Source organism: Watersipora subatra, chromosome 10 (assembly GCF_963576615.1).
Source record: "Watersipora subatra chromosome 10, tzWatSuba1.1, whole genome shotgun sequence".
NCBI lineage: Eukaryota > Metazoa > Bryozoa > Gymnolaemata > Cheilostomatida > Watersiporidae > Watersipora > Watersipora subatra.
Genome location: NC_088717.1, coordinates 28,735,660 through 28,745,971, shown reverse-complemented (window position 1 = coordinate 28,745,971; position 10,312 = coordinate 28,735,660). Strand labels below are relative to the sequence as shown.

The 10,312-nt window shown below is 35.0% G+C and overlaps 1 long non-coding RNA gene across 1 annotated transcript; it reads right to left on the bottom strand.

Annotated features, from left to right (window-relative positions):
- Nucleotides 1–3,044: 3,044 nt before the first annotated feature.
- Nucleotides 3,045–8,672, bottom strand: LOC137406441 (uncharacterized). Its single transcript, XR_010979871.1, has 4 exons — nt 8,584–8,672; nt 4,458–4,547; nt 4,068–4,208; nt 3,045–3,565 (listed from the first exon to the last, which is right to left on the bottom strand). It is a non-coding gene; the product is annotated as an uncharacterized lncRNA (long non-coding RNA).
- Between the last annotated feature and the right edge of the window lie 1,640 nt (nt 8,673–10,312).

The window sequence follows — 10,312 nt, the reverse complement described above, 5'->3', positions numbered from 1 at the left end:
CCTCTGTTTTGATACCATGTTGTTCAAAACATTCAGTGTTGAGTAGCAAAAAGGGAGATGAGAATTATCGTATTCAGGGGGCAGGGGGGCAAGTGCCCCGGGCGCCAGTTTGAGGGTGTTGCGAAAAATGCAAGAGAGAAAAAGAAAACAGGGGAGAATGAAGAAACATCATAATCCTTAAAGGTTGACTTGCAACAAAATTTACATTATAGTTATTTGGTATCAAAAGATTCACCATGTCTTACTCTGCTGTTGTAGGTGCAAAATATGTGGAAATGTGATTACAAGCTCTTAAGAGCTCAAAATGAACAGATAATCGCCGCCATCACGAAACTGCCGTAGAGTAGAATCTCTTTCCAAAACTGCTCAAATGGGACGTAACTGAGCAAGATGGCTTCTGTTTACACTTTCATGCAACCTCATTCGTCGAAATATTTTCACATACAGTCAAACATGGATAACTCGAACTTCAAGGGACCGAGCAAAAGTGTTCGAATTATCAGAGCATTCAAGTTATCAGAGCACTGTCACAAGTCCATATATTTACTTATTTATTAGTAGATACATGTACATATACAAACTATAATATAAATCAAAAGCACAAATGGCTTGTTTCAAATTAAATGCTTCTAATGTGAAGTTTAAAACGTTTTCATGAAAAAGTATAGAGATTTTTCTATCACTTGAGATTGGTTTGTTGTTTGAGGTGATGTTATTGCCAGGACGTTTTTTCAGATTGACATTGGCAAAACTTGATCGTTGTTGAAATGCTCAAAAGAAAAGACATTTTTTTCTTTTGGGGTTTTACCCACGATCAATTTTGCCGTTTTTTTTTGAAGTTTATGCAGATTACCTTACTTTACCTGGGATTCGTTAAGAGCAACACTCCGAGGCAGTTCAATTAGAAGTTTTACGAGGTTTCACGGTACATTCTATAGCACTCACGCTTTTTTAATAGATACTTATTGAATGTACACACGTATTCTGTGTTTAGGTCAAACGATGAATAGTTTTTTGTAGCTCAGACAACGTATACGTTTAATTACAACATTTTTTAAGACGTTTTAAACATTCAACATTCCGACGTTGATTCAACACGGAATCAACGTCGGAAAACTATTCATCACGGGCTAGCCGAGTCACGCACTCAAGGATTTTCGCCACGCACATACAAAACAACATGCGATTTTTGTTTTGTATGTGCGTGGCGAAAATTCTTGCGCGCGTGACCCGGCTAGCCCGTGCTATTCATCGTATCGCAGTATAAATCAAATTTCACCAAACTTTTAGAAAAGTCGTTGACAAAAATATTTTGCCGATGGTGGTAATAACGACGCTTATGAATTACGAAAAGATGAAGTTTACCTCTATGGCTTTGAATAAAGTGATTTTCTAAAGCGAAAACAACCGTTTCGGTAGCTGTTGGGCAAAAAAACAGTTCGAATTAACAGTGTTGAGTTCGAGTTATCTATAGCAATTTATCATTACGTGGGAACGGACCAAAGGAAATGTTCGAATTAACCATGTGTTCGAGCTATCCGTGGACGAGTTATCCATGTTTGACTGTAATTAGTGAGCCTCTCCACTTCATAGCTCGTAGCGCTAGAGCGCAACGTTGCGCTAGAGCGCTAGGTAATTAGTTGTTGGAAATTCCAAGTGAATGAGCTTAGACTGAAATTCTTACTAATTAGCCGCCGAAGATCACTAAAAAGTTGGGGCGACTCAGCTGCCCAGCCGCCTCAGGGAATACGGGCCTGTGAATTTTAGTGCCACGTAATGAATTCCACTATGTACACTGCCGATTTCGCAATTTCCGAGATTTTGACAGAAGAAAAGTGCTCCGGACGGTTCCGGAGTCTCCTAATAGGACAATACAGTACTGGTGCATACCATTGATTGTTGAAGAAAAAATGTAAGAAAAATCGTAAAAAATAATGCAATAATAGTGTTTTCACTTAACATTGATTGAAAAACATACTATTGATTAAAGTCATCTATCAATCAGAACGAAAATCGTGGAAGTGTAAAATAAAAACAATTTATTATCTCCTTTCCTTTCTTGGCATTCTTAACGATTACTACCACTGCTACTATTACTACTGGTGGCTGTTCGGAGCCACAATAACGCTAAGATGTGTGCTTAAAATCTCAAAGCTTTGGTAGATGCTTTGAGTCTGATAAAATCATCACCACCTTAGGGTGATAGTACCATTCGTTGTACTACGAATTATTATTTGTTGATAGTTTGTAATTAATTAATAGTCTGCAACTAACGGTGAACTAGTACTAATAATTCGATATATTGGGCATTGGTCTGTCTGCTTATAGTAATTTAATAGTCAAACGAGTTTGGGTAAATAAATGAGACAAAATAATATGACTATTTACGAATAAATAACAAAAAAATAAATAGTTGTTTTATAACTAAATTGTTCCATTCTTCTGGTCACTTTTAATGTTTTACGCATTGCTTTGTTTTAGCTTGCTTTGTAAAACATTGTTTTAGACATGTCTTATGCATTGCTAATATATACATAGTAGTAGTAATATTATATCTTTGGTATATTATACCATATACATAATATATATTACATATAATTATGTAGTGGTTTTATTATTTTGTGTTGCAAGCAAGGTTGATTGATCGAAAGGTTGAATCATGAGTTAAAACTGTTTGTTTTGGGATGGCTAATTGTGATAAGTAACATTACATTAAAAATTTCATCCTCTGAGCAGTACAATTAGTCTAAAACTGTAAATTATGAAACGTCAACACCGTGTAGCAGGCTGTATGCTACCATTTTCCATGTATGTAGCTTTGTACGCAACATCTAAATTACAAGTCCCAGGTAGCGAATGGGGCCAATGTCAATATTGGTATATTGATATTGGTCCTGATCAATAAGTCAATATCACTACCCAGAATTTTACTAAAAACATTATGACAAAGTTTAACTCATCTGTCTTTCAAGGTTTCAAAATAATTAATTTCTCATAGTTGAAGAAAACTAACTCTGTTTTTTTGTCTATACAAAAATCTCAGTGCAGCGTTTTGAGTTCACTTTAGTAAAGTAATATCCTTTGTAAGGTATGGGTCCCAAACCATGCAGCCATACTCAGGACCAGGTCTAACTCGTGAAGTATCAGCTATCTTTTTGTCTTTTGATCTGCATCTTTCAGAACCGTTGTAAGCATGCCGATTAATTGCTCTTCCTCGGATTCAATTTTAAAAATATGTTGATTAAATTTCAGATCATTTTGCAACTCTACCACAAAATAAGGATTAGAAGTCACACTTTGAAAATGGTGATCATATAAGATGAGAAAGTTATTTGTATCCATTGGCAAAGACGACTTGCCAATAGAGAAATGGTAATACTTTTGTGGATTAAATTTCATGTGCCAAATTTTGGCTCAAGATTCAAGAGAGCATAAATCTTGTTGCAGCATGGGAGCTTTGTCTTGTGTAGCTGTTGAGGCTTTGTGTTATCAGCTAAGTTGTCAGTTCATCTTCGGCCACTTTCTCGGCACTCGCATGGAGTCCCTTAATACCTCGTCTCTTAGCCTACCAAGCATCATTTTATGCAATATGTAGCAGGCACAAAAATAGCTCTAGACTCTCTCAACAAGCGGTTTGGGAGTTGTCTGTTAAAGTTTTGCTGTTGTTGAACACACGACTCCTTTCTTAAAGCTAGTCTAAACAGGCTAAACTAGCTCATACAATGATTAGCAGGGCTTTTGGTTCACAAAATATGAAGCAAAAGTTTAATCATTATATTACTGTTTGAACATTTTAGAATATTATACCTATAACTTAGCTTAGGTTGATTTGTTCTGTATCTTGCAAAAATTATGTGCATTTAACCATTAATTCTATGTTATGTAAATTAGGACAATTTATTTCCAGCATCAAAACTAATTGATAACCTAAATCAGTGAATTCCTAGTTTGTAGATACTTGCAGTTATTTTGTCAAGTCTGGTGCTAGTGATTAGTCCTACATAATTCTACTCCGAAAATTTCATCTAAAATTTACCGATTAAACTGCTATGTTACTGTTTTTATACCTCTCAGAAATATCTCAATGGCTGCTATGTGCTCTATCTTGCTCCATCTGAGATGGTACGTTGTCAATGAGAGGTGCAGCTGTGGCGATCATTCCAGTGATAGGTGACTCTGCCAGAGGTATGGGTATACAATCTTTCTTTCTGTAGTATAAAATAATATTATTAATGCGTGTGATTGGCATACGAATCAAAAAGTAGTGGGTTATCATTACAGTGCCATAAATGTTTGTTATAAATTAAAAAAATGTACTTGTACTTAGTGCTCTACGGTTAAGGTTCTTTTGAGTGAATTTTACCAAATTTGTATTTACAAAGAAACCAATTTTACAAATTGTTTTTGTATCTCATATAAAGTTAACTCATTAGTTTATGGTGAGCCAAAACACTTACAATACTTGTTTATAATTGCTGCCATTTTTCTCCTCATCTCTCTGTGCAAATTTTCTTATCCGCTCAGTGTTGGGTTTCTAATGTATCGAGCTAGAGAAAGTAAATTGCATTATCATACTTTCTAATATTCTCAAAAAACATATTGCTTTTTCATGACCTTCTACTCTACTTTGTAGAACATTGAAAGTCAATTGAGAAAGAATGATGACAGTCAGAAGATAGGGTGATATGACGATACATACGTTATTGAACAAATACTAGTACAAGTACAGATACTACCATTTCAAGATGTATCACTGACATGATGGTGCTTATATGTGATGAATGAAAAAATGGAGCAAATAAATCTGTAACTGGATGTTTGTATTTTTTTGCAGAATAAATCCTAAACTTATAATCTATCTATTGATTCAATTGATGAAATAGGAAAACTTCAGCAAGTAAAAATACTGCAAGAATGTGTACTTAGCATATGAACTGTTGTGTGTACAAAAGTAGCCCAATTCCTCCAAATTATACAAAAGTGAGTAATTTTGTATAAGTCTAAATGGTATTCACTTCGAAATAGTCTTTTAATCTATGCTTATTATATAGCAAAGCTAAAGAGAAGGAGCAGTTATAGTAGCCATGCAAGGAGATTGAGAAATGAGTTTTTACTTCATTTCAAAGATATTTATTACAGCATCACAATGTGGTTGAAGCTATGGCCACTTTAGCATAATTTTATCAAACATGCTTAATTGTTTTGTGGTCTTTTTGTTAATTTAGAGTTGGCTCCTTTATATGTCATATTTTTTCTTGCTAAAACAATATTGTTTAGTAAATAATTTCTTTTGTATCAAAGTGAAATAACAGGTTATATGCAGAAAAATCAAATTTTTATGAGAGCCTTCTTTTGCTCATTCATGATGGATGACGCTATTGTAAATCATATAACTTGTATTTGTAATTTACTCTGTATATATGCATATGTACTCAAGGGTGATCTCAACCGGCTGTGAGGGAGGCTCCATGTAAAAGTGAAACATAATGGTATGCAATAGGAGATAAAAAACAACTCCAAAGTTATGAAATGATATATTGACCAACAACCATTGATCACTTTTAGTGATGGGCTGCTGATAACATAGAAATACTCAGTTATTGACATGTGTCTGTATGTATAAGAGTAACTTCAAAAATACATACGCTTGTTTTTTGCTTAATGATTCAATAAAAATGTGGTTTTAACTTCAATAATCCGCTTTGTTGCAAATAAACGGCTGTTAAATCACCATGGTTCCCAATAATCAACTCGAATTAAATTTATGTATTTGCAAGGATTTGATATATGGATGATAATAGGATTTGTTATAAAAAATAATTTACATAATAAAATACATCAACACACATTCATAACATGCATTCATCGTGCCATTCGTAATTTTCTGCATCACCATTCACAGAATTAAAGTAGGGGCAATATCCTAGATCGTAGGCATTGAACTTAAAACCCCTGGAATGGCAAGAGGTCACTCGCGAGTACGGAAATCCGGTCGACGCCATTATCAGTTAATGTTCAAGTTAATTTCATTGCTTTCAATGTGAGAAAGAAATCTAATTTCAGATTTAACAGCTATGGAAGGTCACGAATACACCGCTCGATCAAAGGAACAGACTACTGAGATTGCTACTAATAATTTATGTACGAGAGATAAGGGTGTAGGTGCACAGTGCTATTGCTATTCCATGAACTGCAAAAACCGCAAGAATGGACTTTTAAAGGAAAAGGCATGACATTTCACAAGTGAGTCACTTCTACTACTAGTTCTATTACTATTGCTCAAGTCTACGAATACTAATAGTTGTGCTACTACTAGTTAGTTCTACTACACTAGTCACTGGGTGAGTGAGAGTCGATCAGTGTCACTACTGAGTGTACGAGTTTGACTGTATTTTGTCGGTGACTAGATAAATTTATAAGCTAGTGAGTGAAATGTTCTTCCTTCAGAATGAAGGTTTTTTTATTATTTAAATTTTGATTTTTTTTTATATTAATATTTTGGAACTACAACCCATTAGGTTATTTCTAAATATTTATATTTGAAGGAAGTGTTTGTCGTGCTTATAATATTATTTATTGTTGTACCTGGATCTAGCTAGCAGTAAGGAGATAAGAGTAATAATACTATCGTTATTACTGCTGTTGCTAACTAACTACAGTTACATTTTAATTTTTAGATTTCCAAACAAAGCAACTGAGAACTCTCGTTATTTGCAATGGTATCGCAACCGCAGAAGAGTGAATAAGCCTGATCCTTGAGCACTTATCTGCAACGAACATTTCAATGATCTATGTTTTGACAGCAGGTTAAAACGTTCGACTGAAGCCATTTAAAGGTAATATTTTTCAATGTTGAATGATACTTTTCAATGATTGAATTTAAAACCATATTGTCAAGCACAGTGCTGCAAGGTTGCTCAACTTAAAGTAGCCATACATATTTGAAAGAAATTTAGAAACCTCAAACAGCACCCAAAACAGTGACAGCTGCCACAGCAATTGCCTATGAATATGTCTGCAGCTTAGCAGTTGTGTGATCTGTTCTCTGTGATTCTTCATCTTCGTTTCTGGGATTTAATGTCCAACGCATAAATTATGCTGTCCTTTTTATCAAATGTTAACTGTGTAAATGTTTTTTCATTTCCTAGTTGTTGTAATAAAACTACATAATACTCCTGCAAATCATAAATTCCAAATTGATAGCAATAACTTTCAATTTAGAACACAAAACATCTTTTTGGAACAAAAAAAATTTAAAAAATCGATTTAAATAAAAAAAATCAAATAAAACAATAGAAATCGATCTTTTTGATTTAAAAAAAATCATCGATTTTTAACAACCCTGCCTACATCACAACAGGGTAAGACATGGTGAATCTTTTCATATCAAATAACGGTAATGTGAATTTTAGTTACAAGTCAACCATTAAGCTTTATGCCTAAGATGGGTGTGAATGACTTCCAGTGAAAATTGCAACATTTTCATTTTACATAGCGATATTGTAGCATTTTGAGCTGTTTTATTTTCATTTATTTTATTAGTTGTATTGTTGTTTATTAAGGGTACTATGTTTATGTGAATAAGACATTCATTTTTGTTGATTTTATGTAATTGTTATAATTGATGCTTTTGTTTATGGAGTTGGAATAATAATCCTACTGTTACTCAGTTTAAGGCTACCTTCACAAACTTATCATCAAATGTGGTGCAGAATCAGATGCTAGTAAGACAGGTAATGTTACTGCTCAAAACGAGATTCTCATCATACAGGCTACTCCAGAAGTTGATCAGTTTGTGGAACTCAATGATTTCAGATGTCAAATTTCTGTTATAGGTAACAGTATAGTCTATATAGCTGGCTACATTGTGCAAAAGCTAACTAAAGTGCTGTCGTGACATTGGCCGTCAGTCGCTGGTTACGACTAAGTCAAATATCCAGTACCGACATCTCTATACTCTACTCAAGCTACAAAACAATGGAGGATTGGTGCTTCCATCAGACGATGTCATCAGGATCCTGCTAGTTGCAGATCAATACTTTCGTATTCATACAAAGCCAGATCCACTCCATTGTGTGGTGTATTTTATCAATAGTGTAAGGTCTAGTGATGTGTTATGCTTTGGGAAACACCTTACGGAACCCACAGTTTCTGTAACGTGTATGTATAAGTTTAATCATCTGATTACACTAATTCCTGCATTTCCTTGTTTGCATTATTTTGATTATTCTCTATTACAACGGTTTTTAATTTCCGTTTAGTTGTTGCAGTAGTTCATTTCATCTTTTACAGATACTGTATTATACATATCATGCATTCATAAGCTATTATCACTTAAATCTTGAAAACAGTTTCTGTTTTGGCAGCATACCTATGTGTTGTTTTTATCGAAATACTTCATGTGCTAAGATTTTCCATATGCATTTGTGCATATGTAATATAAATTTTAATATAATGGAACAGTTGTTATTTGCCTGAATATATCATTTGCTGGGTTTATGCATTTGTAATACAACAGTTTGTATGAGTAACATGGTCCACGAAAATCTATTATACATCTACTTATCATTTGATATATCCTACTCCATATGTTATAAATAGGTTTTCTTCTGTCAGGTCACTCTAAACGTTGTGTTGGAGTAGCTTTCTTTAACACCCAGCTGGAAAATAACTATTCAACATGTATATTTCTGTCATTTTTCACCGTTTGTTTACAAACGGAAACAGCATTCGATTAGCTCTCCAATATGGCGCACACGTTACGTATTATTATCAACGCAAAAGTCACGTGATTGCCATTCCAGGGGTTTTAAGTTCAATGATCGTAGGCATAGTCTATCAGCTTGTAGACGTAATCTCCTGTAGGCAAAATCACTTGTAGGCGTAATCTCCTGTATATATATATATATATTCGAATCTGTCCAATACGCCCGAGGGCATTATATGAACATAAAATTTGAGATAAAATGATTGATAAGAACGCTAAAACCTAATTTGTTGCAACACTAAGATCGTATTAAAAACTGAGGGAGTCATCAACGCCCTGACCCACAACATTCGGTGCCATTCTATTATAAAAAGAGTGCCTATATTGGTCTATCCTAAAATGTGGGTGGACTACTCCATGACGGGTTTGGTGGGATGGGTTAAAAGAGATATAGTTATTGAGGTCTAGTTCATATAGACCAAACTCAATTCTTTTTAAAAATTTCAAATCCAAATCTTCTCTTCTATCTTTTAGTTCTTGGATGTTATTTACACGCATGCACTCTGTGACACTATCCATAGGCCCGAGTCTGAAAATCCATCGAACCCCCCGTCTTTGAATTGTTTCTAATTTGTCAGTTAAGCCTTTTGCGTGCGGTGACCATACCTGACAGGCATATTCGAGTAATGGTCGAACAATTGTGTTATAGGCGACAATTTTTGTTGATATGCTTGCATTAAAAAGGCAGCGTCGGATAAGTCCGAGTGCCTTATTACTTTTCTTAGTAATGTTTAAAATATGCTCGTGCCACTTGATGTCGCTTTGTATGAAAACCCCCAAATATTTCAGACCATTCGCCTGTGGTATAAAAATTCCGTTCATAAAAAGTTTAAAATCTGGTGTCGACCTGCCCACCTGCATGTGGATACACTTTTCTGGATTAAATGTCATGCCCCACTGTGTGGCCCAATGCTGTAATGCTGTAACGTTAGTCTGCAAAGCCAGCTGGCTGGTGTTTGTCAAATCCATGCACAGCAGAGTATCATCGGCATACAGTCGACAGTCAGCGTCTTTCACACAGAGTGGCAAGTCATCGATGTAAAGAATAAACAATAGGGGTCCCAGCACTGAGCCCTGAGGTACTCCTGATTTAATACTAAAATTATGTGATGTATAACCATTCACTTGAACCACAGAAGCTCTGTTTCTGAGCCACGCTTCTATCCATTTGAGGGTACCTGTATCAAATCTGTAAGCCTTCAATTTGTGTATTAAAAGTTGGTGGGGCACCTTGTCGAAGGCCTTTGCAAAATCAAACGAGACTATGTGATACTCTCGGCGTTCTGCCAGTGCTTTAGAAGCAAAATGTGTAACATCCAATAATTGGGTGGTAGTGCTAAAATGTTTGCGAAAGCCGTGCTGATTGTCACTTAAAAGGTTAAGACTACTTAAATGCTGCCACATAGAACTAGAGATAATGTGCTCAATTATCTTTGAGGTTATTGAGGTCAAACTTATTGGCCTGTAGTTTTGCGGTAGGTCCCGCCTACCACTCTTAAAAATTGGGACAATATCAGCCAGTTTCCAGTCGAGAGGCACATAGGA